The sequence below is a fragment of the Elephas maximus genome, chromosome 1 (genome assembly GCF_024166365.1).
Source record: "Elephas maximus indicus isolate mEleMax1 chromosome 1, mEleMax1 primary haplotype, whole genome shotgun sequence".
In the NCBI taxonomy this organism is placed as follows: domain Eukaryota; kingdom Metazoa; phylum Chordata; class Mammalia; order Proboscidea; family Elephantidae; genus Elephas; species Elephas maximus.
Window position 1 is genome coordinate 58,672,626 of NC_064819.1, and position 7,011 is coordinate 58,679,636.

The 7,011-nt window shown below is 48.4% G+C and overlaps 1 long non-coding RNA gene across 1 annotated transcript; it reads left to right on the top strand.

Moving 5' to 3' along the window:
* Positions 1–238: 238 nt before the first annotated feature.
* On the top strand, positions 239–5,027 carry LOC126075981 (uncharacterized). The gene is made up of 3 exons (XR_007517383.1): positions 239–410; positions 2,682–2,794; positions 4,881–5,027. It is a non-coding gene; the product is annotated as an uncharacterized LOC126075981 (long non-coding RNA).
* Positions 5,028–7,011: the final 1,984 nt, after the last annotated feature.

Genomic DNA, 7,011 nt, shown 5'->3' on the forward strand with positions numbered 1-7,011 from the left:
TAAAAGCCTGGTCTATACCCTGTTGCCATCAAGTCGATTCTACCTTGTGTTACAGAGTAGAACTGGGTGCCCCATAGGGTCTTCTTGGCTGTAATCTTTATGGAAGCAGATAGTCAAGCCTTTCTCCCATGGCACCTCTGGGAAGGTTCAAGCAGCCAGTGTTTAGGTTAGTAGTTGAGCTCAAACCATTTGTGCCACTCTTTCAGTATGAGCTAAATAATTGTAGCCTCTGCCTCTGCTCAATAAGCAACTTTCCTTTCCAGGTGGAGAGTAAAAAGTGATGAAGTCAGTAAAGCCACCTGGGGGCAGAAGGTGAGGCTGGAGAGACACCTGGTGAAAAGATCCTGCATAATTGAGTCCACCAGTGTATTACGGTTTGAAAAGTTGCTTCCTTCTCTACTTGGCCTCAGGTTAGTCCTGCTCCCCGAATCCTCTTTCCCCCTTGTATGGGGTTCCCTAGAGCTGCTTGGGGTGAGTGCAGCAGCCTCCCCATAGTGGCCACCAGGGGGCAGTAGAGCCACTTCCATCTCTGCCTTAGCTCCTGGACAGAGCCTGCCTCCTGGGGACCTGAAGACCTGGCAACCCTAGGTAGCTCCAGCTGTTGGTGGTATCCTGCTCACAGGTTGTGAGCCAAGGAGTGCCAAGAAAGGAAGTAGAAGTTGCTCGTCTCAGACTAGGCCACACCCCAGCCTACACTGAACCACAGCAAGAAGCCAGCAATCTTAGCTTCTTTGAAAGTGATCTCTGAACCCCAATTAAATCCATTAACTCCAATTAACCCAAGCAGAAATAATCTTTGTCAAATGCCTCACTATCCTCTCTCTCTGTTTTTACAGTGCTAACAGGTTTTAAGTATAACCTCTCATTTCTCTTGACTTTATATAACCAAGCGTATGAGTAACGACGTTGATAACACCACCAAACCAAACCCACTGCCATTGGAGTTGATTCCAACTCAGAGCAACCCTACAGGGCAGAGTAGAACTGCCCTATAGGTTTTCTAAGGAGCGGCTGGTGGATTCAAACTGCTAGCCTTTTGGTTACCAGCCAAGCTCTTAACTGCTGCGCCACCAGGTTCTGAATAAAAATATCTTTGAAGTTAAGATACCCACAAAACATGGCTGGTCTCCCAAATACACGCCCAATTCTGGGCGGGGCCTGAGCAGCTCACCACTGACCTTACAGAAAAAATGAAAAACCAAACCTATTGTCATTGAGTCGATTTCAACTCATAACAATCCTGTAGGACAGAGTAGAACTGCCCCATAGGGTTTCCAAGGAGAGGATGGTGGATTTGAGCAGCTGAACTCTTAACCACTAGGCCTTAGCCATCATCAACATTTTTAATCCTGTGAGGGCTACAGCCATGCTCTGCTCTGCCACCTGGTGGACTGATTTAGCAACTGCTTCGGCCATTCCTGCTGTGCTTCCGGTCCTAAGAGGCACCACGGGTTTGTTGCTGCTTCTGGGACCAGGAAAGTGGGAAGGACTCTCTTGCCAATAAAAACTCCCTAAATAAGAACCTGGAGTCCCTGGATGGTGCAAACAATTAACATGCTTGGATGTTATCCAAAAGATTGGAGATTCGAGTCTACCTGAAGGTACCTTGGAAGAAAGGCCTGGCAATCCACTTCTGAAAAATCAGCCACTGAAAACTATGGGGCACAGTTCTACTCTGACAGACACGGGGTCACCATGAGTTGGGGTTGACTTGGTGGCAAATGGTAACTAAGAACCTAGCTTCTTTCATTTTCTTGGGTTCCTGGAATCGGGGCACTGTTCATACCACCCAACATCAGCAAGCATCAGCCAAAATCCAGAATAGAGGCCAGGAGTCTCAGTTGTCCTTGCCGAAGCAAGCCTGTGCATGCGGGGCATCATGGAGTTGGCACAGGCCTTTTCTCTCCTCTTTGAGGATCTTAATCCCAGAGACGACCTGACTCATCAGATTTAAAGTCTCCCAGTGATCTCCCCCAGAGTCCTGGTGGCACAGTGGTTAAGTGCTTGGCTGCTAACCAGAAGGTCGGCAGCTCAAATCCACCAGCCGCTCCTTGGAACCCCTATGGGGCAGTCCTAGTCTGTCTTACATACAGGGTCACTATGAATCAGAATCAGCTTGACGGTAATGGTTTTTCTTTTTTTTTAATAATCTCTCCCATGAGGCAGGAGTCCTACTCAAGTTGGCGCTTATATAGCTTTGATTTGGGGAACATTCCTAATTTCCCACTGTCTGCAAATGAGTCCTGAATTTTTTGTTGGGTGGGGGGAAGGATCGCCATATTTTCTGCTCAGGTAGACCAAAGTATCAGGTCCCTGAGGCCTGGGATGGAGGGGGGGGGGAGGTATGGGGTGATGTTTACATTCCCTCTGCTTCCTACATGGGGTTTTCTTGGCTGTAATCTTTACAGAAGCAGATTGCCAGGCCTTTCTTCTGTGGTGCTGCTGGGTGGGTTAGAACTGCCAACTTTAAGGTTAGTCAAGTGCAAACCATTTGCACCATCCAGGGACCTCTGGTTGTTGGACTACGTAGGCATGCAGTAGAAGAAGGGAAAGGAAGAAGTGTGGCTTTGGCTTTGTTCTCTTTTCTCCTCCCCTGCTTCTCTGTCTAACTTCATGTGGCTAAGAATGGGGATGCTCCAATTTGGCTGCTTTTTTCCTCATGAAAATTCTGTTGTCCCCAGTGACAAATACTTGGTAAAGAGTGGGCCAGGCCAGTCCTCAAACCTGATCCCAAAACAGGAAGCAAATGCAATCATGGAGATGTGGTGGACAAAACAGGATGGTCTAAGAGAAGGTGAGATGACAACCCATGTAGCTGGCCTTTGCCTGGGGAAGAGGGCAGATGCACACATCAGGAGTACGGCCCCATGCCAGGTGCTCTCCATCCACTCACTTTTTAAGTCTTCATGCAGCTCCTCATTTTATAGATTGGGTAACCGAGCCTCAGAGAGGTTAAATCAAGTCTCAGCATCCCATCACTAAGGAGTGCAGCCAGGATGCAGACGGGAGCCTGCAGATCTAGTTGACGTCCATGCCCAGGCTCTTTCCACTAAGCCCTATTCCTCCCACAGGGGAAAAGATGTGAGTGTGTTCCTGGGAACAGGCATGTAGTTCTCACATGTCTCCTGTAGAGGAAGTCTGTCTGCCTCCTCCTGACTACCACCCTTCCATGCCACATACCTTGTTCCTGTAAATGCTGTTCCCATTCCCTTTGCCATCAAGTTGATTCCAACTCATGGTGACCCTGTGTGTTACAGAGGAGAACTGCCCCATAGAGTTTTCTTGGCTATAATCTTTATGGAAGCAAATCTCCAGGCCATTCTTCTGCAGTGCCACTGGGCGAGTTTGAACTGCTAACCCCTTGGTTAGTAGTTGAGCACAAACTGTTTGTACCACCCAGGGGTCTTTGCTCTTCCCACTGAAAGATTCATAATCATATCTGCAGCAAGAGAAAAGGCCAGCAATCTGCAGACATCTGGAGGGGCCCAGAGCTGCCATGACCACCGGCACAGGCCCCGGGCGCAGCCTGGCTCCACTGTCGATTGCAGATGGCTTCTCTCAGATGCCCTTGGTGGGGAAGGACAAGAACAAAATGGCAGCCAGCCTGGGAGGCTTCCCTGAGATAGAAAGCCATGCATGAGTTATGTCCCTTTGGTAAGGCTCATTTGTGCAGCAAGCCCTTGGGGAGTAGATAACCCTGCTGACAAGTGACCTTGACAGAATTACAGCAGTCATATTTTCACTTGGTCGAGCCAATCTTGGCCTCTCTAGAGAGTTTGGTGCAAACATCACTCTGTGGCTCAACATTGCACGTGCATGCGTTGGCCTGTCCCCCTCCGCTGTAGAAAGTATTTATCCTGTGGCTCCTACAAGCCCAGGGAGTCTCCCGGCTCCCCTCCTCCCGCCAGTGGGAGTGCAGTGAGGCAATGCGTACAAGGATCTTGTTCCAAGCCCACTGAGCAAGTGCTAGCATTTAGTGACCTACTCCACCAGTAATTCTGTCCTTCGGGGATTGAAATTGATTTTTCTCCTTTTTGTATGTGAGCACAAAACCCGAGTGCACAGCTCTGTTACAGAGGCCGCTCTCAGGTGTGTATTTAAAGGTGAACGGCAACCCTCTTGCAAAGATAAATGTGAAGAGTTGTTTTAGGAATGCCCTCCATAACCTCTATAAATGAACACGATGTAGGCTTACCTTTCCAAAGGAAGCTTCTAATTTCTCCATGCCTCTGTGTCTGCATGTGCGCGCGTGCCTGAGTGCGTGCGTACGCATGTGCCTGCGTGTGTGCGTGTTGGGATGAGGGATGGGGTGTCTGAAGCTGCGAGAGAACGTTGTCCGAATTCCTACCCACTGTTTGGGGTGGGGGGTGCGCAGAGTGAGGTGAGCCAGGCATTTGTCTCTGGTGCAAAATTTAAGGAGGTGTCAAAAAATTCATTCATCAAGGTAAAGATGTTTAATGGAATATTTTTTTGAGTTACAATAAAAAATAAAAATTAATGTAAAAAACCCACCAAGAGCAAAATATCAAAATTGTAAATAATCGGTATTACTGTTTTTTTTCTTTTTTTTGCTTTTGCCTCAGGCTCCAAAATGGCTTGCACGATACTTCTTTTTTTAAATTTAAATACTTTGTTCATCATGGATTTTTTTGCATTAATTTTGATTTTTTAAAATATTGCATTAAGATGTTATTTATCTCCATCACTGAGTTTTTTGACCCCACCCACCCCCTTAAATTTTCCCTCCGAGACAGAGCACCTCACCCTAGTCCCGGCCCCCTTCAGCCATCGCCCAAATCAAACAAAACTGGCTAAAGATACCTCCTGGCATTTCCTGCCAGCCTCCGAACCAAAACTGAGTCCTTGAACCATTCCTCTAGTTCATCGTTGTTAAAGCCAGAAGTGGGGTCCAGATTTTGTCATTTGCTCTGTCACCGCGCAAATCATCTGCAGTGCCAAGTAGAAGGAGTGAAGTCGACTTGGTTATCTTGAGGATATACCGTGGATGGCCCAAGAATCGGGAGGAGACGGTGAGGCGCCTGGGAGAGGCACAAGTTTATTTATTTATTTTTTTGCTTTTTTTAATTAATAGACTTTATTTTTTAGAGCAAGGACTCCCTGGGTGACATAAATGGTTAAGAGCTCGGCTACTAGCCGAAAGAGTGGTGGTTCGAACCCCCTCAGAGACGCCTTAGAAGACAGGCCTGGCAATCTGCCTCTGAAAGCTCACAGCCTTGAAAATCTTATGGAGCAGTTCTACTCTGCGCACACGGGGTCGCCGTGAGTCGGAATTGATTTGACAGCAACTAACAACACGACACATTTTTTAGAGCAGTTTTAGGTTCACAGGAAATGTGTGCAGAAAGTACATAGAGCTCCCATATGCCTCCTCTCTCTGACAGCATGGTTTCTTCTATTAATTCCTTGCATTCGTTTGGTACATTTGTTCCAATTGATGAATCAATATTGACACATTAGTATCAACTAGGAGTCCTTTGGTGGTGCAAAAAATACACTCCACACCCCGAAGCTAACGGAAAAGTTGGAGGTTCAAGTCCACCCAGAGGCACCTTGGAAGAAAGGCCTGGCAATCTACTTCTGAAAAATTAGCCATTGAAAACGCCATGGAGCACATTTCTACTTTGACACACATGAGTCAGAACTGACTTGATGGTAACTAGTTACTGGTATTATTAACTGAAGTCTATAGTTTTCATCAAGGGTCTTTCTTTGTGTTGTACAGTCCTGTGGGTTTTAACAAATGCATAATGTCATGTTGTAGGGTAATGCTATTCACCTATATGCATCCCCCCAATGGAGTCAGCTTTGGTCTTCCCTGAAGCATGCTGGGGATGATTTCAGGATGGACCGAGCCTAAGGTACAATGCCACGAGTGGCATGACTGGGCCAACAGCCAAGGCTGAGGAATGCCTTAGCAACAAGAAGGAAAACATCTGGGCCTGGACGTGAAGTCCCTGGGAACACTGACTGCCCAAGGATGTGGGAGCCTTGGTCCCAGATGGAATGGTATATAAGCTTGGGTCCCTTGCTAGGTGGTTGCAGAAAATACTCCAGCCAGCCGCCACTGGAGAGCAGCTGCTTGCCCGTGTCAGTAAGTTTCCCTGAATAAACGCATGAATCTGGAAAGGGCTATGTGTCAGTTCTTCGGATTATCTGCCCGGACGCACAGCGAGGGTCTTTCCTTGCTGGGGCTGTCCCTCCACAAGTGGGGTAGTCAGCAGGAATCCGGGGATCACACTAGGCCTTCCCAGATGGGTGGGGAAAAGCGGGCTCCACTGGGGGAAATCCCGGGGTGGCCAGGGACACCTGCCCTGGGACCACTAGCCCAGGGCATTGATGCCTGGGGACCTGTGCGTGAGTAGGGGGATGCCCCGAAAACGCCACAGGGATTGTTGCAGTTGCTAGAGTCTTTGCATGTTGAGAAAAAGACGGATGTTCCTGTTTTGGTTGTGGGGGTTGCGTGGCCGCTGTTGTGGGCCTGGCGGTATTCATGGGAGGCCCCAAAGCAAAAGCCAGATTGCCGTGCTGAGGCAGCTTGTGTGGGGTGGCTCCCACTGACAGCACTGAGAGGGGCGTCCGGTGCGGAGCCAGCCACTAGGGCCCTAATTAGGCAGCTGGAAGCAGAGCTGCAGCTGGAGGATTTGCGGGCAGTTTTTTTTTTTTTTATTCCTCCTCCACAGAAACATTAGTGTCCCGTTTGCGGGAGCAAGAGGCATCTTGGGGGAAATCCCAGGGTGGCCAGCGAAGCCAATCTAGCTCAATCAGTAGAGCATGGGACTGGAGCTCTTTGGAGGGGATAAACAGGTCCCTGGCACAGAGAACACACTGTAACACCCAGTGCAAAGCAGGAGTTAAAACAGCAGGGAAAAAAAAAAAAAGGAGTAAAAAGCCCTTCAAGAAAGCTTATGTTGAGTGACCTTGAAGAGACCTCAGAATTCTCTGGTAACTGCCCCCCCCCCATCAAGAAAACTGAACACCAACCTAGCTGCA